Source organism: Coccinella septempunctata, chromosome 8, assembly GCF_907165205.1.
Source record: "Coccinella septempunctata chromosome 8, icCocSept1.1, whole genome shotgun sequence".
Classification (NCBI taxonomy): domain Eukaryota; kingdom Metazoa; phylum Arthropoda; class Insecta; order Coleoptera; family Coccinellidae; genus Coccinella; species Coccinella septempunctata.
Genome location: NC_058196.1, coordinates 22,914,517 through 22,938,979, shown reverse-complemented (window position 1 = coordinate 22,938,979; position 24,463 = coordinate 22,914,517). Strand labels below are relative to the sequence as shown.

Sequence of the window (24,463 nt, the reverse complement as noted above, 5' to 3'; positions counted from 1 at the left end):
TATGTAATTGAAGATCTAATGAGCGTAAAATGTATTCACTTTCTTCAAGAGACTGAGGCGGTGCGCATCAGTTTGCCAGAGAGGAAACGCAAAAACCCAGAAGTACACTTTTATGCGTATGATGATCAAAAACGTATATGTATATGGAAGAAGGATTATGGAAATTGAGAGTTGATTGTACCGATATCTTAATTATGAATATACTTCTTATTAGGCAGGATGAAAGATGAAAGCACGTTCGTAATTTCGAACACTTGCCAGATGAGATGGTATCTCGAAACGGAAGTGTCGTGCAAAAAGTTCAGTCTATTAGGATGATGTTCAGCTTTTGAGATCCGTCCATATTCTAGAGTAACTTTGGCATCAATGGAGAAAACCATATTTTTAAGATATGGACAGTGGCGCAAATTATCAAAACAATAGACTAGCATCATACTAAGTTGGAGCAACCACCAAAGTAGCGTAGCAATGACAGGGCACATACATGACAAAGGCGATGCATATTTTTCAGAGTTGAACTGAGAACGACATATTTCACGAACTGACACTTCAGACAGATGTGCGATATCTGAAAATTATGCATCGCCTTTGTTATGTATGTGCCATGTCAGTGCTACGCTACTTTTGAGGGCGCTCCTCCTGAACTAAGCAGCAAATGAAGTGGGACACCTAAAAAAATGGCTCAAGTTTGTCTAGCCATAATTTCGACATAATTTTGATGATATTGAAGCTTTCCCACTTCATTTGTGCTTAGTTTATTTCAAACACTCAGTATCTCTAGAACTTTACGAAAATCTCGTAATTCTACTGTTGTATGCACTTATTAAGTATACTCTCTGAGTATTCGACAACCGTCCAACACCGCATAAGACGTTAGGTACGTCAAAACAAATGGCATTGTCGCCACAACGTATACTTCTATCATTCACACAATGATGAAGTACTCAACTCACGAGCATCATCTTGAATAAATGCGCAGCCTAATGACCGCTCTCTTACGTAAAAACCTCTGTGTTCCGTTACGCACGGACGGACATAATGTAGGATTATCATTTTTTCACCCTCTGTGGTCCGAACAGATTCTCCGTACAAATCAGTGGAAGAATAGTTTTTCTTTATGCCGTTCGGCGTTTCATTTCGACTCTCGTCCGAGAGATTCCCAAGATTGGTCCTCCAAGTCAGTGAGACTGATTTTAGGCCTTTTCAGGCGATTAAGGTCGCTTTTTGCTGCGTCTTCTCGAACATTAACGTCGGATGAAAATGAGCGCGTTCGATTTTTGTACCATCAGAATTCATCTGGTGGACTACAGCAAGTTCAGGGAAAACCCTGGATGGCAGACAGTGGATTGCAAAAAATATTCTATTATTCAAAATAATACAGTGTTGAAATTAATGAATTCCACCACTTCCCAATGATTCAACAGAGTTTTCTGCCATTTGGTCCTTATCTCCGTTTCTGTTTGAGCTAAGATGTTGAAATGAAAACATTATTGGGTCACTTTTTTTATAGTAATACAGTGGCATTCTATGATTGTTTCCAACAAGATATGCTTAATACTCTTGGTGATCAATGGCTTTCGTATGCGACCGTGAAAAATTGGACTGCAAGCTTCAAAAGAGATAAATTTTCCATTGAAGATGATGACCGACCGGGAAGGCCAGTTTCTGTGTCAGTCCCCGAAAATATCGATGCAGTTCATGAGATGATTTTATCAGACCGTCGAATTGGGCTAGAACGGATATCTGAATCACTAAATATTTCATACGAACGCGTTCATCATATAGTTCACGTCAATTTGGACATGAGAAAAATTGCTGCAAAATGGATCCCCAAATGTTTGAATGTTGACCAAAAACGTGTATGTGTAGAAGCATCTAGTTCGATCTGTGCTCGATTTGAAAACGATGTAGACTTCTTAAACCGAATTGTTACTATGGATGAGACTTGGGTACATTTCTACGATCCAGAAACAAAGCAACAATCGATGGAATGGCGACACTCCGGTTCTCCAAGACCTAAGAAGTTTCGTGTCCAAAAATCTGCTGGAAAAGTTGTTGCTTCAGTTTTTTGGGATTGCCATGGAGTAATCATAATTGATTTTTTGGATAAGGATAGAATAATAACCGGAGATTACTATTCGACAGTACTGACCATTCTACGGGAAAAAATTAAAGTGAAAAGACGCGGAAAGCTGTCTAAAAGTGTTTTGTTTTTGCAGTACAACGCCTCTGCACACAAATTTAGGGTCTGAATTACTAGAACACCCCCCTTATTCACCAGATTTGGCTCCCTCCGACGATCACCTCTTTTCTCAACTGAAAAAAGTTTAAAAGGTCGTAAATTTTGTTTCAACGAGGAGGTAATAAAAGCTGTGGAGGTCTGGTTTGCAGAGCAAGAAGAATCATTTTTTTTAAAGGTCTAGAAACTTCGCAGGTTCGCTGTAAGAAATATATCCAATTAAGAGGAGAATATGTTGAGAAATAAAATATTTTGACATTGAAATTTTGTTTGGTTCTATAGTCGGCTAAGAATTTTTCAATATATGCTCGTAGGCTTGTCAGAAACTGACTAGTGTTGATTCTGTGGGGAAGAGGAGCAAACACCTGTTAACCTGATCTCGCCATTAGAAGGCAGCGCGAGGCATGCCTTGAAAAATAAAATAAAGGAGGAAAGAGGACTTGTCCACCTTGAAGCTTTCTCAGATACTCTGGAGCTGGAGGGTGATCTGAAGATGGCACAGTTGTGAGAATAGCTCTGATAAGTGACACAATAGACCTTGAGGTCGCAGAGGAAGGTAACCCCCTTACCAAACTATAACTTGCTATTGGGAAAACGAGAAATACTGTCGCTTCGGTGGCTGCACTGCTTTCCACTCCTCTGATGAGAATTCTATATAACCGACTTCATCCCCTAAATCATCTTCCATCTTGGCCGTCAAGAAACGCCCGAAATCATCAATCTGGATACGCAACGTCGGCGAATCCAATTTCGGCGACATCATTAATTTCGTGCGAGCTCCCGTTCTCATCGTCTCGCTCGATCATCCCGTCGGCTTATTAATTCCGGAAGATCGACGCGCAGAACAATGACCAAAATATTGCGAACAACGAGAAGACGGAGGAGTAGCGACCGAAAGAGACGCGATTTGCATTGCAGATGCGCGTGTGAAAGTCGTTGTTATTCCGGCGTCACCCAGCGATCGGTTCTTGGCCCGCTCGTATCGGAATGCGGGAGACCGGGCGATTTTTCCGCGTGAAACGATCGCTGTGACATCACCGGTACGGTATACGTGAAGATGCGTGCGAGAAGAATTACGGGACTGAGAATTCCGAGGCTGAAACTGAACGCTTATTTCATACTCTGTATATTAAGGGGGAGTAATACGAGGATATATTGAAAAATTACTAGCCTACTATAGAACCAAACAAAATTCCAAGGTTAAAATATATTATTACTCTACATATTCTCCTCTTGATTGGATACATTTATTACAGCGAACCTGCAACATCTCTAGACCTTTCAGAAAAATTTTTCTTCTTGCTCTGCAAATCAGACCTCCACAGCTTTTATTACTTCCTCGTTGGAAGAAAATTTACGATCTTTTAATTTTTTTTTTAGTTGAGGAGAGAGATGATAGTCAGATAGAGCCAAATCTGGTGAATAAGGGTGTTGTCCTAGTAATTCAAACCGTAAATCACGAATTTTTGCATGGCAACATGAGATTTGTGTGCAGGGGCGTTTTCCTGCAAAAACAAAACACCTTTGGATAGCTTTCCGCGTCTTTTTCTCTTTAATTTTTTCCTGTAGAGTGGTCCGTAATGTGAATTCTCCAGTTATTGTTCCACCCTTATCCAAAAAATCAACAATGATTACTCCATGGCAATCTCAAAATAATGAAGCAAGAACTTTTCCAGCAGATTCTTGGACACGAAACTTCTTAGGTCTTGGAGAACCAGAGTGTCGACATTCCATCGATTGTTACTTTTTTTCCGGATCGTAGAAATGTACACAAGTCCCATCCATAGTAACAATTCGGTTCAAGAAGTCTACATCGTTTTCAAATCGAGCACAGATCAAATGCGATGCTTCTACTCTTGCACGCTTTTCGTCAACATTAAAACATTCGGGGATCCATTTTGCAGCAATTTTTCTCATGTCCAAATTGACTATATGATGAACGCATTCGTATGAAATATTCAGTGCTTCAGATATCCATTTCAGCCCAATTCGACTGTCTGATGAAATCATGTCATGAACTGCATCGATATTTTCGGGGACTGACACAGAAACTGACCTTCCAGATCCGTCATCATCTTCAATGGAAAATTCACCTCTTTTGAATCTTGCAGTCCAATTTTTCACAGACGCATACGAAGGACATTGATCACCAAGGTTATTAAGCATATCTTCGTAAATCTGCTTACCTCTTAACCCTTTTAAATACAGGTACTTGATGACGGCTCGATACTGCAATTTTTCGATTTTCACAATTTCGGTGGACATCTTCTTTCTTTAAATTTATTGCGTAACTCTGGTTTACTTTTTTGACCTCAAACTTCACACTGACACTTCTAATGAGTTATTGTTCGTTGCTATGGTAACGCAATACATATTTTTTTATGCTTGGAACTGGTCTAGGCTAACTAGATATCAATACATCCTCGTATATCTTCGCATCCTCAAATCAAAAATGTGAGATTCCACACCAAAAATTGCCAACTAATCCTCTCTACATTCGCTCTTGTCCACGCTGCTCATCCCCCTTTTTCGTCGCCTAAAAGCAGCAAAACAACATAGGGGCCGAAAATTCGAATCTTTCGGGCACGTGACAAAATTCAATATCGACGAGCATTAAGGAAAGGATTGGAAATAACTGCGGGTACACAAGGCATTGTCTTGGTTAACGCGTTCTCGCTCCGTTCTTGGGAAAAGCGAACGTGCTCTGCACCAGATTACAAGTCCGTCCGTTGGGTTGGTGTAACCCGGCGATCGATCGCAGAAGGAAAAAACATACGGAGCAAATGAAGTTTCGTGAAACCGGATCTGCTGGGGAGATTCTTGTGGTTGATCGTCGGGTATCGGAGCAATTGCAGCGTCATTAACCTCCTTAGCTCAAAATTAGTTTTTTTCGTTCTTTCATTTCATTTTCTTCTTTTATGAATCTTTCGGTATCTGAGTGCGCTCAGAAGAATCTTGTGTGTACGATTGAAATGTATACGTTTGACCTTGTACCTTTTCGTGTGTGGAGAAGCTGCAAATAATTATGCCCAACCATGACCTTGTGCGTGGCAAATTTAACAATTCATTCAATACTCTCTGAACTTTTTTCAATTACACTAGAAAGTAAGAGCATCTCTCTCTCTCTCCGTGTTGTACCTATTGATGAACTCTTACAGCCTCAAATCCTCTCAAATGAGCCTAAGATACAACATGACTGATTTGAATGAAAAATAAAACTATTATTTCAAAGCGAAACGTTTAAAAATATATAAAGAACACCGACAATACTAATTTTTTGATCTTGTGTTGAGTGTTATGTGAATGTGTTTAATTATTTTATTTTTCCTCTGATTTAAATTCAAGCTAGTATGCTGCGCTTCGATTTCCAATGAGATATTTGTCACTTTTCTGGTTTCCAATCCAATTAAATTCAAAAACAACTTTTCAGGTGCCATCTTCAGGGGGCTGCAATTCAGCAGGGGGTTCTAACAAAAATATGTATGAGAAACACTCGCACTGTTTCATTTTAAAAGCCGAAAATAGAAAGGCCACTACAATAGTTCAATAGAAGGACATTTAAATGCTGACAATGAAAGGTTCAGAGGCTTTTGTCACCTTTATCAAAAGAAATTCAACCTCATGAAAGCTTCTATTTCACGAAATAAAATTTCAAATGACCTCAAAGTACACGTAGATGTCAGTAAAGCGGATTAGTGACGGTGAATTCCAATGGCAATCCATATATTAGCATGATGCATTAAACAGCCGCTCTGCCGCTGTGTTACTAACGCCTAACACGGCGTCGTTGACGCTGCTGATGCTTGCTTCAAAAGCCCACCTTTGCGCAGGTCGTAACGACTGACTTCTGCTGACCTGCGCATTGGCTTCTCTTTTACTCTCGTGTACGATTAGGTTCTTCCGTTATTTATTGCGTTGTTGCCACAGTTGTTTCTTTTTCAAGAGCTCTCGGTTGAACTTTTATGAATACAATTCCTTCGAATAACAGAATTGTAACTTCTGCATTTTTGTCGGAAAAAACACAACAATCATGTTGACCGATTGCCCGGGGAGGTTGTTCAGTCATCATCAATAAACTCCTTCAAGAACAATTACGATAGGTGGAGGTCCTCTCGGTGAGGGACCTCTGGTGTGCTGTCGGTGTGCGGACTGTGCTGTGGCGGGTGCATTCGAGTGTTGTGTTCATGCTGCGGTTTTAAGGTAGCTTTGTTTGATCCTAGACTCTATTTACCCGCGCCCGTTTGTACGCATTAGATGTTTATTTTTCCAGACTTTGTGAATCGAGTGTATAGGTTTGTCCTCTACTCGTTACTGTTGTTAAATAAATAAATAAATAAATCATGAATTGGTCACCGATCAGGTTTGATCAGTTGATAGCGATCTTGAAACTTTCGACCCGTACTCTAAACCTCAAGATATCGCATTCGACTTGGGGAGATGATAGCTGCGCCATCTTGAAATTTCATACAGGCGATTCTTGGCGTGACGATTCATCCCGTCGAATATATCAGCTGATCCCGGAGCTGCAGCCAATTCGGGCGATATACAGCCAGTCCGGAATTCCTGTTCCTACGGTCGTAAATCCGAGCGATGCCTTCGAGAACGTTAATTGGCCAGTTTTTCAGCCGTGGCCCGTGCTGTGTATCGCCATAACTCAGGATTCCTCGGATTTGTTGCATTTATTATGTACCCCGAGCGACTGGGAACAATCAACATTGTTGTTTTATTCTCACTCGTAGCGCATATGTTTAGGCAGTAATTGCTTGTACAGTACTAACGGAGACGTCGTCGGCGGCGTTGCCATTTCGGACGATGCCTCCCATTACCGTGGGGGCTCGGGGAAAGTACAGGGCCCGGAAGGGGGCATCATCTTGGAGCTTGAGTTTCTGCGGGCTTTGCGAGCATCAACGGAAAAGGAACTGAGTTATTTCCTATGTGATCTGAGAATCTGAACTTGGAAGAAATAATATCTTCTTACTGCTTCTAACAGATGTCCCGGTTCAACTGGAGCGGACTAAGCAATGCTGCTTGTCAAGAAACGATTCCTGCAGATTACATCTGAATACGGGGAGTAACTACCCTAACCTAACTTAACATAACCAAACCTAGATCAATAAGATAGAAAGTTCTGCAGTATGGATGCCCTCTAAGAATGAATGCGCAGTTGTATAGAGCTAGTTCGAACCTGGATGGAATTTAGGGGTTAGGTAACTTTTTTTGGCAGGTCTTCATAGCCAGGTCATAACAAAGGAAGCTCCAAAAAGCATTGGCCATAGAGATGTCTATAGAAGAGTGACAGATCGAATAAAGCTGACCACAGCGACGTGACAGAAGAATGAAACGCTTGTTGGAGTGTGATATTCTTTGTAGTTTGTCTTTGATTCAAGTTGGCGAAGTTCTAGGAGCCTTAGCTAGTTATGAAATTGAGATCTCTGCTAAGCTTGTCCCTTGATGTTGAACAAAGGAAACTCCAAAGATTATAGGCCACAGAGATGTCTATAGAAGAGTGAGAGATCGAATATAGCTGACCACAGCGATGCGACAGAGGAATCAAACGATTGTTGCTGTGTGATATTTTTTGTAGTCTGTGTGTTTGCCCCAAGTTCACTAAGTTCTAGGAGCCTTAGCTAGTTGTTGAAGTTAAGGTTTCTGCTAAGCTTGCCTCTTGATGATGAATGGAGACCGAGGGGTGAATGAGGTTTTACGTTGGGTACAAAAGGTCAGTGATGCGAATCAGAAAGAGTGTTGGGGTGAAAAATGGAAAAACAACTTTAAGGCCGATGATATGCATCAGAGAGGAAAAACTTCCAGACATCGTCCAAAGCTGACGAAATTCTCTTTGACATTACATAAGCTTGGTCTATTTGATCGAAATGTACACTTGAAAAGGAACTCGAAGGTACTGGAGCGTTGGAGAAGACAAATCCAACTTAAAATTCATCCAACATGTCGGAACAGCTTCACAGTCCACTGATTTCCTCAAAAACCTCTATATACTCAAGCTCCTTCCAAGTGCCTGAATGTCCAAATGATCAATTAATCCTGAAAAAAGGCGTAAAAAGTAAGAGTCGCAGTGTGGCAACACCGTCCTAGAACACCTAATAACCCGACGTGCTCTATGACCAAGCGGCCGCAGCCTCTAAGATGATTAAGTTGTACGTCGTACGAAAACAGACGAAATCAACGGCCATTGTTAATTATTGCATTCGGAATTGAGGAGTCCTGGTGCTCGGCAGTGATTACGCCCCAGGAGGTCAACAGCCATATTGGCACAAGGAAATAATTAACTCGCCGGTCGCGAACCTCGCTCCCTTTTCTTCTTCTTCTGCGACCGAACCTTTTCTTCTTCTTCCCGATTCGCGGACCGCAAAAAATGATCCGCCGATCGGCGATATCCATGTGTGGACGCGAAGGGTCATCGGGTATAATCGGGGAGTTATGCGAGATATTATAATGGTCGCCAAGCCCGGGGTATGCGAATTCCGCAGATTTATCGACATATCTGACGTAATTGTAGGCGTGCGAGAAAAACACTCCCTAGAGGCTGGAGGAGATTACGGTTTTCAATTTCGTGTTATATTAGATGATTCTGCTCGTGATGAGAGAACCATTAGGAGAGATTCGTAATTCCATCGTTCATCTGGTTCGTTTTTGACATAAAGTGTCATATGTCATATGCCACTTGTCAGTTCAATCTATGAATTTCCCACGTTTCCTAATGTTTATATACGTAACTCGACATTGTAGGACATGGGATGTTGCCATATACATATCTGAATTAATGCACTATTTTTATCACACACTCAATATCCATGCTCGAAATTATTTCTAGATTAGTATGATTCTCCAAATAAACAGAGTGTTTTATTGGACAGACGGTAGAAGTCATTAATTTAGGTCGTTTCAGCAGAAATTATCTATATGAAGTATTCAAGATGGCTGAGCTACAACTCTAGAGAAGTTTGACAGAATTTCATTAAATTTCAAGTACGGGACTGTGGAAGGTGACTCCGGCATCGAAAAAACTAAACAAAACATAAACATACGGCTGGACAATTAATGGTTCAGTCCCACTTCCGAATCTATCTGATTAGTTGCATCAGGAACTTGAAAAAATATTGTATCGTCCGATGTAGGCTAAAGAAAGTGTAGAAAATTGAGACAAATGTTGACAAAGTGCTATTATTGTTACCCTACTTCATTCCATTTTTACGATTATTGTTGGAGGGTTCTTGAACAAGAAGAACATTGTGATAAAATAAGAATCTCAAATCTTGTTGATATTTTCATTAACGCAGCTATTGGCCTTGTATATTCAGAAGTATTGCATGTGTTCTCCATAAAATTGTAGGAAAATGTATAGTCCGGAAAAGGAAGCGGAGTCAAGGCTAAACTAAATGTCATCGGATGTCTCGTTACCGCCCAATCTTTCATGTTTTCTCCGAAAAATCAGCCAGATGGAAACAAGTCAGTGATTTATAGCGCATTCTTCCCACTCTGAAATTATCCTGAAGACCGGAGTCATTCGCATTCCGAATTATTTAGTGTCTATTGTTGTCAATCGAATTCACACAGTATGAAGAGATGAGATTTCTGGCAATTAATTTAATTGTTGGTTTTTCACGTCAGAACGTTTACTCTTGAAAGTTGAAGGTTGGGCCACTAGTTTGGAAAATTTATTCTGGTGAAAAAAATCAATCTGAAGATGAAGGAAAGAATAAGCCAAATGCTTCGGCATCGAGCAATTTCAAACGTTGCTTCATAAATTTCTTTGTTGTCCTTACACAACAGCCGTCAAATATGTCAGATTTTGGTGAACTTAGTTTCTATAACACATAACCAATAGATGAGAGAAAATATTGATTCAACGTAAACTAGTCGCGATTTTATGGCTGACACTGAGTCTATAAAAACGGTTAGCAACCATTTTGAAAATAATGAAAACATCGAAAAAGTTCTCGATGTCATATACAGTGTGAGTCTTCGACTCGTTCAAATGTTTAAACAGTGGATTAGAATCGGCTCAGTTTGGAAGATACAGGCTGTTGAAAAACCATGAAAAAATTTATTTTCATTTCTAACTCTTCATTAATTTGATGAATTTTTTTCGAACACAAGATATAACCTTCGTCTTCCTTTTTCTCTTTATGACCATTCCATAAAAATACCAAAATTGACTGTGACTGAGGAGACCCAACCGTGACTTACAGATTCTTTCACACTCTGGGCATGGATAGTCACCAACCATATCTAGCCGCCGCTGTATTCTTCTCGAGTCACCATTATAGCTGTGGACCAAATACCTCCACTGTCTAACGCTAGTTGTTCCCAGTTATGATTGGCATTACCTGATTTTAAGTATCGATGCAGTATATCCTCAAACCACTTATACTGGCCTCCTCTGTGAATTTACCATAAAGAACCATTTTGGGGATTATTGTGTCTTGCATCTTCAGAATGTGGCCGCTCCAACTGAGTCGGGCGCTCGTTACTTGAGTCTCAATTGTTATACAACTCGTGCGCTGCAAGACTTCTGAATTTGAAACTTTGTGGAACCATCTGATGTGCATTATTTGTTTTAGATATTGACATGAATTTGGTCACATTTGCGTTCGGTTATAAGTGGAAAATATCAATTTTCTCGGGCTCTTTGTGTTTTTTTCTGATATGGCTCTAGGGTTTGTACTTTGAATTGTTACCTAGGCACTCTCTGATTATTTGACTTTCGTTTGGTTCCTTTCCTGACTGACAAGAATTTTTCGAAATCTCTATGTAGCGACTTGCATTTTATAGTGATATAGCTCAAACGAAGCGGTAGGTTATAAACAATATTTTCTGGTTCATTGAATGATTCTCGATATTTTTCGACGTTATTAACTGGCAGCTGTAGACTGATAAAGTAAGACCCCAAACGGCATCAGAATTTTACTGTAGGTAAATGGCTTCTTGATGTTATCCTAATCACTGTGTAATTATGGGGCCTAATTCAGTAGACCGAGTAAGAAGTTCCACAAAACAATGACATTAGAGTACGATGATAGTGGGATAAGTTACAAGATTTTTGAAGAATCAATTATTTTCCTATAGTGACCAAAACAGAGACAGAATACCTTCTGTAGACTGATAAAGTAAGACCCCAAACGGCATCAGAATTTTACTGTAGGTAAATGGCTTCTTAATGTTATCCTAATCACTGTGTAATTATGGGGCCTAATTCAGTAGACCGAGTAAGAAGTTCCACAAAACAATGACATTAGAGTACGATGATAGTGGGATAAGTTACAAGATTTTTGAAGAATCAATTATTTTCCTATAGTGACCAAAACAGAGACAGAATACCTTCGTAAGGTTTCTTCAACTGAAACTCGCTACGTTTTACAAATTATCACTATCATTCTTAGGGCTACTTGCGAATGTGTGCCCTCCTGTGACTGAACAGACCCAACCGTGACCTACACATCCTTTCGCACTCCGGGCATGGATAGTCACCAACCAGATTTGGCCGCCGCTGTATTCTTCTCGAGTCTCCATTATAACTGGGTACCAAAGACCTCCACTGTAATCTGTCAACGCTAGTTGTTCCCAGTTATGATTGGCCTTAACTGATTTTAGGGATTAATGCAGTATATTCCTTGAACCGCTTATACTGGCCTCCTGGTCTCCGAGCTCCCTCTGTGAATTCACCATACAGAGCCATTTAGGGAGTCTTGTGTCTTGCAACCTCAGAATGTGGCCGCTCCAACTGAATCGGGCTTTCGTTACTAGAGTCTCAATTGTTATACAACTCGCGCGATGCAAGACTTCTGCATTTGAAACTTTGTGGAACATCTGATGTGCATTATTTGTCTTAGATGACGTTGTTGCGTTTGTTCAAGCTGTTTAATATGTCGCCTGTAGGGCGTCCAGCTTTCGCTTCCGTAAAGAAGCGTTGGGAGGACCACTGCTTTGTAAACAGCTGTCTTGATCTTCAGATTGAGGTCGTGATTTTGAAACACTCTGACCTTTAGCTTCCAGAATGCTCGTGATGCCGAATTGATACGGTTGTACATTTCCGTGTCTAGGTTAGCACTACTATTTATGAAGCTTTTCAAATATTTGAACTGCTCCACTTGTTCTAGCTTCTAATCCACCAGGCCGACATCTGTTTGAAGGTTTTCTGGCGGACTTACCAGGGTTTTGGCTCTGAGGCGCTTCAGGTTAAACAGGCCTCCATCAAATCTGAATCTTCATCCAACACTTCATACTTGAGTTTGATGAACACATTTCGTGCTGGGCAGATAACCGGGACGTTGCCTCGGCGGCTCGGCGCCCTGTCATCCTCACATTCCAACCCCGAGGCACGCGCCATCCTCCCGCACGAACGCTAGGTCATACGGACGGCCGGCTAAAAATCCGGATGAAATTGCGGAACCATTAGGGGCCGACACAAGATATATGTATTATTCAGGTACGCTCTTATACATCTCGATCAGCCGCCGAGTACTAATAATCGAGTACCGCGAGTACTTAGTACCATTTCCCGATGATTAAACGATTCCAGTTCGATTTGTTTTCGTTAGCGAACCCATTTCGAGACCGGCAAACTATTCATTAGGTGGCAATTATTGAATTACGCTCAAGACGTACAACGTCTGTGTATAATTGGCGAGTTCTCTATCGATGCGTATCACCGAGAGCAGATATGGAATCCTAATGAATCAATTAAAATTACCGATTTCTCGCGGGAAGACTCCCTCGCAAACGGGGACCGGATCCGGTTCTAGTGGAGCGTGTCCGATGCGTTCGATGTCAATTGCGGGGTTGTCGGTGTTCATTCAACCTGCGGAGATTTGAGTCGTGAACGGATCAGCCTGAATTGATTATTGAAGAACTTCGAAAACTGCTCCGGTTATTGTTCTACCATTATCCAAAAAATCAATCATGATTACTCCATGGCAATCCCAAAAAACTGAAGCAAGAAATTTTCCAGCAGATTTTTGGACACGAAACTTCTTAGGTCTTGGAGAACCAGAGTGTCGCCATTCCATCAATTGTTGCTTTGTTTCTGGATCGTAGAAATGTACCCAAGTCTCATCCATAGTAACAATTCGGATGAAGAAGTCTACATCGTTTTCAAATCGAGCACAGATCAAACGCGATGCTTCTAACCTTGCACGCTTTTGGTCAACATTCAAACATTTGGGGATCCATTTTGTAGCAATTTTCTCAGGTCCAAATTGACGTGAACTGTATGATGAACGCGTTCGTTTGAAATATTCAGTGCTTCAGATATCCGTTTTGGCCCAATTCGACGGTCTGATGAAATCGTATCATGAACTGCATCGATGTTTTCGGGGACTGACACATAAACTGGTCTTTCCGTTCGGTCATCATCTTCAAAGGAAAATTAACCTCTTTTGAAGCTTGCAGTCCAATTTTTCACGGTCGCATACGAAGGACATTGATCACCGAGGGTATTGAGCATATCTTCGTAAATCTGCTTACCTCTTAACCCCTTTAAATACAGGTACTTGATGATGGCTCGATACTCCAATTTTTCGATTTTCACAATTTCTTTCTTTTAATTTATTGCGTAACTATGGTTTACTTTTTTAACCTCAAACTTCACACTGATAGTTGTAATGAGTTATTGTTCTTTGCTATCGGTTGCTATGATGACGCAATATTTTTGTTATGCATGGAACTGGTCTAGGATAACTAGATAGCAATACATCGTCGTATATTTATGATTGTGTTTCCTATGAATAATTCGCAATTGATTGTGGAAATACATATTACATATTGCTAGATGGCACTATGTGGAAACCGTAGTCTACGAAATTTGGCCAGCAGTGGCGTGTTTCGTGAAACATACTGAAACAACCGATCAGTTAAACACATTTTTGACAGTGGCTTCACCCAAAGCTTCCCCAGCAAAAAAATGAGCATCTTATCGAGGCTTCTGACGAATAAAAACATTCGTCAACGTCATTCAAATTTTTTGAATTGAATGTTCATTGTAACTTGATGACAATGATTTGAGACAAGCTATGCTTTCCAATGAACTCCTTCTGGATTCAGTTTCTCATACCTACCCTAGCCAAATCACCCTGTCAAGACCGGAAGCGTTTACTGAAATTTGTTACATTTGTATTACAATGTAGTACTCCAGGTCCGAATTTTATTTCCCGTGGCTTCACGAATTATGCCTTTTTGGTGTAGTTTCTGTCTGTCTGTTGTACTTTAACTTATGATAACGAATAGGATTTGGAGTAGAATTTATCAAAAATTTATCACAAGTGACTCATCAATTCAGAACCAGTATTGATTTTTCTGAGTACGCCCCATCCTCGATATGAAATATTCTGAGGTGTATTCCAAGAGCGACTATTACCATAGTGAAATATTTTATTATTATTATTATTAACAGTTCTTTATTGGAACAATCCAAAAGGCCATCGACCGAAGTCCTTCAGCCAGTTTTGTAAATAAAATATGGTATGTTGACAAATATTGAAAAAAATTAATTGCATACAAATGTAAAACAGGAAAAAAAAAAAAAAAAAAATTTAGTTTTTTATGAATAGTGAACTATGAACTATGGTGTTGCGGACAACTTTTGGAGTTCTTCCCATATGGTGTTCGGCGGTGTCTTTCTGTTGGGTCTTCTGTTTGGATCTCTTTCAATGCAGTAGGTTTTCAATATATCAGTGTTACTCTGCTTTACCGCGAATTTTTTCCAGAGAATTTTTATTCTTTCTTCAATTGGTATTATTTTAGTCACCCGGTATAACATACTGTTGGGAGGGTTATACAAGGAGTTCCTGGGGTGTCTCATTTTAGTGATTCCCCTGAGCGATGTGGTCTCTGCGGTACTAAGGATCTTCCTGACAGTTTTATTACTGGTGATGTAGATTGGATGACAGTATTCCAACAGAGGGCGGCATATTGTTTTATAAATATGAGCCGCTGTTTTGGTGCTTATTCCTTTGTCCTTGTAGGTTAAGGATCTAAAATGCTTGCTCCTGTTGATACATTTCTTCTTGTTGTGTATTGTGTGGTTCATCAGAGACAATTTGTGGTCCAGCTCAACACCTAGGTATTTGGCACTATTTTTGCAAGCGATGTTGGAGCTTGCCAGAACCAGTTTAGGCGAGTTCGGAGTAATGTTGTGATGAAATATGACAAACTGCGATTTTTCTGGGTTTATACGTAGCCTCCATGTGTTGAACCATGTTAATGTCGAATCTAGTAGAAGCTGTAGATTGTCTATTGTTTTTCCAAGAGTTTTGTTGTGACTAATGAGTGTGTGGTCGTCAGCGAATTGCAGCACATACAGGTTTTTGTCAAAGTGCTTGGGATTATGGTTATAGATGTCAAACAAATAAACCTTACTAAGCAGTGTTGCAAGTGGAGAGCCTTGTGGAACACCCTGTTCACTGTGAAATAATGTTGATAAGCAGCCATTCACTCTCACCTGAAAGGTGCGATTCATCAGGTAGGCTCTTATGAGCCAGATTAAGTACGCTGGGCATTCCAACAATTTAAGTTTGTATAGAAGACCTCTATGCCAAATGCTATCAAAAGCTTTTGTAATGTCCAGGAATAAAGCAGCACTGTGATTTCCCATTAAACGGTTCACCTGAACATTCGAAGTTAATAAAGTTAACGGATGAATGGTTGAATTCCCTTCCTTAAATCCGAATTGATAGTTTGGAATTTTGTGGCTGATTTCCATTTGAACAAGTTTATTTATTATTTGTTCAAGATGTTTTCCCAAAACAGATAATAGCGTAATTGGACGATAACTTCCCAATGCACGAACTGCAGTATTGGATTTTGGAATCGTGATGATTATTCCGTGTTATATTTTATTACACCTGACCACACACAACATCCCATATTATAAAGGGTGAGTCTTTGACTCGTACGAATATATTAACAGTGCATTCTTGAAGTCAAAAGCACAAAAACACTTTTTTCATTTGCCATTTCTGCTGAATCGGCTCGGTTTAAGAGATACAGGCTGTCGAAGAACCATAAAAAAATGATATTTTTTTATGGTTTTTATTGAATGAAATGAATTTCGGAATATAGATTTTCATTCATTCGATGAATCTTTTTCGAACACAATATATCTCCCACATCTTCCAGTTTTCTCATTATAACCATAACGTACCATGAAAATACCAAAAATTCAAAGAACCCAACACCGAAACTAAGTTGGATGCTATCTAGTGAATATTTGAACGTTTTGTAAAATAATAGTATTCTTTATATTTTCTCGTATAATGAATTTGATGTTCAAAAATAAAAAAGTATCTGTGAAATTTGAAAGATTGAGTACTTTGGCTGAATACAACTCTATCTGAAAGATCCTCAGATATTCAGATTCAGCTAGTTATTCTGAAGGTAATTTTGCTTTTACAGGGGTGACACAGCTCATTATGACAACTTAAAATGGCCATATTTTTCATCAGGGCCGAATCGAAAAAAATAGTATAGGAAAAAAGCGAGGAAAAAAGTTTTTCTCTTGACCACAAGAAGCTACTGTTAATATATTTGTACGAGTCAAAGACTTTTCATGGCGTATTGTACGATCAAACGCGAATTGTATCTAGAAAGCACAATTATTGCGAACTCTTTTTTCTTGTGAGAACAGAAGTTATCACAAAAACCATCCTGTAGATATTCTTGAAGATTTTCTATCCTGAAAAAGCTAAAATACTTCTCCTAGCCATTCCGTCACATTTGCCAACTTACGCTGCGATATCACAAAATTCATTATGAAGGTATCAGACCCCCCGCAGACGTTTCATTGCATTCCCAGAAGTAAACTGAGATCTTGGATCGGGCAAAACGTAAGGAGTACCTCTAAACCTGTGGCCTTCGTTCAAGCTTGGTAGAGAAACTTTTCGAACGTCCGAGAGACAATGGTTTTTATCCAATGGAATGTTTCATGAGTGGAATCGTCTACCTGACAGCATAGTCGACTCTACTAGTACCAATGCCTCTCAGAATGCCTTTGATCAACTATGTATAATTATGACTTATTTTGTTTTGTTGTTTTTATCCAATGGTGTGTTTCATGAGTGGAATCGTCTACCTGACAGCATAGTCGACTCTACTAGTACCAATGCCTTCCAGAATGCCTATGATAAACAATAATTATAATTTGTTTCGTTTTGTTGATTTATCTTGTGGATATATTAACTTTCCATTTATTCACTTCATTAATTTATTTTTTGTTTTATGTAGATTCAATATTTATAGGTTTATGTCTCTATTCCAATCGTATTTGTAATAATAAAATTGACAAATCTCCTGATGATCAGTTTTCATTGAACAACCAACATCAACCACCTCAAATTGAAGTTTTATCATGAAATTCATTTTCTCGAAGTGGCGCGAATTTTTGGGTCGATCAGGTCGGATCCGGAACCGCTGAAATCGTATTCATATTCCCCCCCATCCAGAAACGCGTACGTTTGGCTCTCGACAGAGAACCGCGGGACGAACGTTGCAACTTCTTCTCTTTCAATCATCGTATCCATCTAACGGTACGACCGTCAAAGACGGCCGTGGTCGCGAAGAGAGCCAGTGGTTCATCCATTCAGTAGTATTCAGTTAGTAGTAGCACCAAGAACCAAGAAGTGTTCCTGGGCGGTAGTTTTTGTCCATAGCGACTTTGCAAGTTGGTACGAAAGGTACCTCGCGCGTTATCACGTTCTTCTCGACAGTTTCCGAGGCGGTTTTAGCGTTCGGTCGTAAGTAACGTTGACATTGATGCGTTTCGGATTTTCGTGAAATTTTGCGATTTTTTTTTTGGTGAGTAGAAGAGCATTTTGTTTCTAATAAAAGACTTGCGAATATTTGCTCATCGATATGTTGCAATTTTAAAATTCCTCAGTTCATGTTTCAAAATTTTACATTGTTGGTTGCAATTCTGCATGGACGATATTTTTATTGAATTATCAGATTGATGGTTTCAAATATCTCCAGAAATTTCCTTCGACTATGAGAAAATCATAGAAAATTTAATGATTACAGAAATTTTCCACATATTGGCCATCACTTCTAGTGATGAGATTTGTTATATCAACTCTTGAGAATTTAAAGAAAAATTGCGAGGTTTTCTCAGAGAAAAGTCAAAAACTCATTCAATTAGTCGCTTTCATGAAATTTCGCCTTTAATTGGAAAAAATAATATTTTAATAGTTTATTTCTTTGAAGCATTATTGAAAACAAAAGAGTCTCTAAGATTGATTATCACAACTCTGCAAAATCCATAAAAAGAGAAAAATATTTTATTTCAATTCAGAATTCTATTTCAAGAACAATTTCATTGAGCTGATAGAATCCTTGATAGAATCAGTTCAGAAAAATCATTAAAAATTTATTATCTCAAAGATTTTCCATATATTATCCATAATTTTTCATAGTTAGATTTTCAAAAAAATTTCAATGGAAAATCATGTTCTCAACATGTGAAAAAAAATAAAATTACTCATTTCAAGCCTAATTTGAAGCTATCGTTTTCTGGAGTATAATTGAAAAAAAAAACACATATCATTGATTTTCACATTTTGTAAAAACCTTGAACAAGAGGAAATGTTTGATTCGATTCTTTTCCGGAAATAGTTTTTTTGAATTCATATTTTCTGATACAAATTTTGAAATATATCCGAAATTGCATTATCTCAAAGGTTTTCCACATACCATTCATCATTCTCATAGAAGATCGGTTAATTAATGCATGACTATAAAAAAATATAATTTTCCAATGAAAAGCTATATCCACGAACTGAATCCCCTACTGATATCAGGAATTGATACGAAAAAAAAATATAATTCCCAGAATTCATTCTGAGCTATAGTCTTTCAAAGCAATATAGAAAACGATGAAACGACAAATTTTTGCAATTTTACGAAAATTGAAAAGACCCAAAGAATAAACTTTTTAATTGCGATTTTTTAGAAATAGTATTATGGAAATCATGTTTCCATATCATAGGAAAACGTTTATAATGAATCATCTCGAACATTTTCAATATATTATTTAGCTTTTCTCGTTGTATATCAGAGAAAACTTGAATCAAGTATGTACATATTTGCTATAAAAATGAGAAATTGAAATATACTTGAAAATATTTTTTTCCTGTATGCGACTCAGTTACAAAATTCATTTTAAGCAGAGGTAATCCTTAAGAATTATTGAAAACAAAAAAATTTCATGAATCAATGATCAACATTTTCAATTTCTCAAAAACGATGTATGTAATAAAATTGAAATTAAAATATTTCAAAGATTCTCCGCTCATCATGCAACAATGAGAATCGGCTCAAAAAATTCCAAAAATGAATTTGAATTCGCTATCATACGAAAAAACAATTGAATTGGAAAAAAAATTCCCATGAATTCGATGAGTGATTTTTGTGCTTTATGCATTTCGGATTTCAATTACGCAATAATTCATCAGCTAAACTGACCTCTCCATTCGACAAACAAACCGATTGAATCGATTCTTTCCATTTAAAATTCCAACTCCGTCAGAGTTTCCAGAAAAATCGCAAACTCCCAAGTGTTCCCGAAACACGAATTCCTCGGAGCATAAACTACCAAAGTACATAAATGAACAACTTTACCGTTAGTTCACGCTTGATCCGATCATATCCCGATATTTCACCGTCTCGCTCAACTAATTTCCAGTGTTAACTATCTAACTTTTCGTCCTTTGCAGAAACGAGAACCCGCTGAACATCAGAAAACCATCCAGCTTCAAGAACTGGTAAGATATTTTCTTCATTTACTCTTTCATTTAACACGGTTCGATTTCGAACGAATGAGCTATTAATTATGCATTCCGTGAAGAGTTATCTTTCGGTATGCCATCCTGAGCCAGTTCCCAGTACATTATCCGTAAAACCCACGGTGAATACCTAGTTACCGATTATGTACAGTTAGGAACGCATTCGGAACCTGGCGCTTTCAGCATTTTGTAACAACCGCGGCGTGTTGTAAATCGAAAAGTGTAAAATATAATATTGGACTCACCAAGCGTTATAAGGCTGTTTCTGCAGTTTTCAAATTAACTCACCTGAAACAAAAAAGAGACATTAATCAATACCAAATCTGTCTCCTACACATGCTTCAGAAATAACTATTTCATTTATCATTTTCCTGAAGCAATATGTAAAGATGTAGCTTTCATTCAGTAGAAACAAAGAAGCAGGAAGTAAAAATGTTTGGTCAATTGCTAGAGAACTTTTTCGACCCAAAGGTGATTAAAATTTCACAAAAAAAACACACAAAAGCTTCAAATTTAAGATAGCAAAGTTGCAAATAAACCAATACCAGCGTCTTCATAACTGTGAAATTAGTTGTGGCTCATTAGTAAATCGAGAGAAATTCGTGAAATATAAAGCGTATGCAGGGTAAGTCTTTGACTCGTACAAATATTTCAACAGTAGATTCTTGAGGTCACAAGAAACACTTTTTTATACCATTTTTCCCGATTTGGCCTTGCTGAAACGATGAAGGCATTTTAAGATTTCATATTGAGCTGTGTCAACCCAGGAAAAGCAAAATAACCATCAGAATATCTAGCTAAATCTGTGAAACTACACATTCGTGGATCTTTTAAACAGAGTTGTATTCAGCCAAAGTATCGGATTTTTAAAATTTTAGAGATACTTTTTGATGTACAGGGTGGGCAAATTTCGATGTTTTAGCACTACAGCTTTTGAACCAGAGGAGATAGACAAAATCTGATACCCCATTCTCGTTCTCTTTTTCTGAGAAACTAACAAGAGTAGTAGGCATTTTTGGCCACCTTCTTTTGTTTTCGAGTTATAAGCGAAAATTGGAAAAATGGCGACTTCGAAATAAATTTATATCTCCGCTAATACTAATGATAGAGCTCTGAAATTAAAACATTATACAGGCACTTTTTTGAGTAGAATCCAGTGGCGTGCTCGCCTTTTTAGCAGGATTTTTAATTACGAAGCTATGACCCAAAGTTATGTTTTTTTGAATGGGAACACTAGATTTCTGTGCAATTTTTTGAAAGCTTAATTTTTACTGATTTCAAAAATATATAACATCATATGGTTTGTATCAATATAAATAATAAAAAATGGTCAAAAACCTTTTTTTCTCAATATTTCTATGGTTTCAACTTTTGACGAGCACAGAAAAATAGAGCTTTCTATAACAAGAGCAGTCTCCTTCCGGCAATGTCATTCTTTCTATGCTTTTTACCAATTTTCATAAAATTTGAATCTTGGAGAAATTGAGTAAGAAGCATAGAAATGAAAGGACTAATAGAAGGAGACTGTGGTAATAATAAGATGCTACATTTTTCTATTCTCAACGGATGTTGAAACCATAGAAATATTGAGAAAAAAGGTTTTTGACCATTTTTTATTATTTATATTGTTGCAAACCATATGATGTTATATATTTTTGAAATCAGTAAAAATTAAGCTTTCAAAAAATTGCACAGAAATCTAGTGTTCCCATTTAAAAAAACATAACTTTGGGTCATAGCTTCGTAATTAAAGATCCTGCTGAAAAGGCGAGCACGCCACTGGATTCTACTCAAAAAAGTGCCTGTATAATGTTTTAATTTCAGAGCTCTATCATCAGTATTAGCGGAGATATAAATTTATTTCGAAATCGCCATTTTTCCAATTTTCGCTTATAACTCGAAAACAAAAGAAGGTGGCCAAAAATGACTACTACTCTTGTTAGTTTCTCAGAAAAAGAGAACGAGAATGGGGTATCAGATTTTGTCTATCTCCTCTGGTTCGAAAGCTGTAGTGCTAAAACATCGAAATTTGCCCACCCTGTACATTATTTATACGAGAAAATATGAGGAATACTTTTATTTTACAAAAGTTCAAATAATGGTCATTACCAAAAAACTGGAGGACGTGGATGATATCTTGTGTTCGAAAAAGATTAATCAAATAAATGAAAAACCATATTCTTAAAATCATTCCAGTCGATGAAACCGTTTGTTAGATAGAACTAAAAATAACATTTTTTCATGGTTTTTCAACAGCCTGTATCTTTTAAACTGAGCCGACTCTGAAAAATAGTAAAGAAAAAAACGTTCCTTTTGACCTCAAGAATCTACTTTTGAAATATTTGTACGAGTAAAATACTCACCCAGTATAATACTACTAATATGATACACTTGAAACTCACGTGAAATCTAGAGAAACTTTTTAAACTCAATTCCTATCAGTTTTACGTAGTTTATGCTTTATATAACAGCAGTTTACAATACAGCTATGAATTGTTCTTTTAGTAATAATTTTCAAAGAAAGAGGCTAAAATTTAACAAACTGAAATATTATGGCTGAACACTTTCACAAGAAAACTATTTTTTTACTATTTATCACTAGATGGACAAGTTTCAAACCTCCCTTATGAAGACGTTTTCGAAAAAAGTTGTATTGCACTAAAATCTTGATATGTAGGATTTTCTGAAGCTCTAAGAGGTATCTAAACTTCATTTTTCGTGCATTCCAGTTCTACAATTGGTCGATTAAAGCCCAAATATGATTGGAGCGAAGTATGTAGTAAAGTTTCATTTAGAATTCTTTATATAGGAATGACTTGTATCCAGAATTTTCTCTGTTTCGAGATATAATCTGTGAAGGATGTGTCGTATTTCTTCTACAACTGCATTCCAGAGGCCATTCATCGAAATTAAGCTCCTCGAAGCCAATATACTCTTAAATTTCCGATTTCTTTGGAAAACCAGACCTGGATCTTCTTCCGCGTGACCTTTTAATGGACCGGCATGCAAGTCCACCTGAATTCGCGACTTTAAATTGAACATTTTCACACGGCATCGCGTAGGCCATATACGATGGACAGGTCACCCATCCGAACGACAGATGTAACCTCCCAAGAACGTCCAATTAAATGACCGAATGGATGCAGTCACGCCGGCATACCGTTACCCAAAACTCGAATTGTGGACGAACGGGCGCATTTTTCGATCGATATAAGAGGCCGATCTTCGATTTCCGTTAAGTCGGAATCGCACAATCGACCAGAATAAAGCCGTTTAATTGCCCGGTATCGATGTTTTTACGGTCGGTTCGGTTTCCCGCGGTAGTTGAGTAACGTGCATGACCCAGAAACGAGCCGACCGCGAACGACAGTCAATGGAGTCGTGCGACATATGCAGCGTTATGCGAAATTTGCATTATCATCGGCCTTGCCCGTGTCAGCGGCCTTGTTTTTGCACTTGATATGTGCGATAGCAGACGGGGCGGCATACTTTCTGGCTAAGTTCGTTCGCATGGGAAATATGTCCCTGATTCGTCGCCGTTTTCAGTTTCAGTCTTTAATAGTAGTCCATATATTTTTTATGGGTCGCTTCATATAGTTGGGAAGCCCAAGATTCTGGGGTTACTTGTGCTCATCAGATTAATATAAGGCGCGATACTTTGGACCCTGTCTATAGGGGGAATTGCCTAGGACAGCCTGTCAGAATAGTAAAGAAAAAACGATCATTGCAAATACTTAAGCGTGTCAGGTTAAAATATTTGTGGATAATTACATGTTGAAAAGTATATATTCTCTTAGTCTGACAATTTAAGGGTGACGAAAATGTGTGGAAGGGCGCCAAACTTGCAAGAAAAAAGTCACGTGTACATTCTCGAACGCGGTGGCTTTTTTTTCTCAATTTGAAGCTAATAATCTAATAATTCAAGAATAATGGAAAGAATATATACTAATAGTTTCAGCAATCCGAAACACCAAAAATTGGCCATAAAAGTCACAAAAATCAGTTTTTTTTAATCATCTCCTTCCCTGGCCTAATTGTTTTCGCTTTTATTATAAAAGTTTTAGAGCATAACATTTTCTCCGAAGCAATTTTTTCTATGTTTGAATGTTTTTGAGATATATGGCGATGAATGTACATTAGACTGGGTTTCTACATTGACCTTGGCCATTCGCATGTGTGGCTAAGCTCCTCGCCCTCATCGCCCTGTTACTCGAAAACGGTTAAGAGTATGTAAATTTGCTTCAGACAAAAGTTGGATAGAATTTTTTTATCTACAACTTTCATAATGAATACAGAAACGATAAGAGGTACAGGAAGGGAGATATATAAAAAAATGCCTTGTTATCATCTTCAACCTGTCAGAAAATCCCACCTGATTTATGTCAGATTAATGTACGTGTCAACACGTCTGCAACACCGATTTTAACCGTCTGTA

At 38.2% G+C, this 24,463-nt stretch overlaps 2 protein-coding genes across 7 annotated transcripts in view; one reads left to right on the top strand and one right to left on the bottom strand.

The window, feature by feature from the left end:
- LOC123319522 (autophagy-related protein 16-1) overlaps positions 1-24,463 on the bottom strand; it is a 646,240-nt gene that overhangs the window by 438,858 nt on the left and 182,919 nt on the right. The window lies entirely within an intron of this gene.
- Positions 17,663-24,463, top strand: part of LOC123319521 — a 163,522-nt gene continuing 156,721 nt past the window's right edge. Inside the window, exons 1-2 of one of the 2 annotated variants that reach the window (XM_044906538.1) lie at positions 17,663-18,043; positions 19,959-20,007. The gene's annotated coding sequence lies outside the window, so the exon portion shown is untranslated. Of the gene's footprint in view, positions 18,047-19,958; positions 20,008-24,463 lie in introns of both variants that reach the window. The other variant, XM_044906537.1, reaches the window with a different exon arrangement.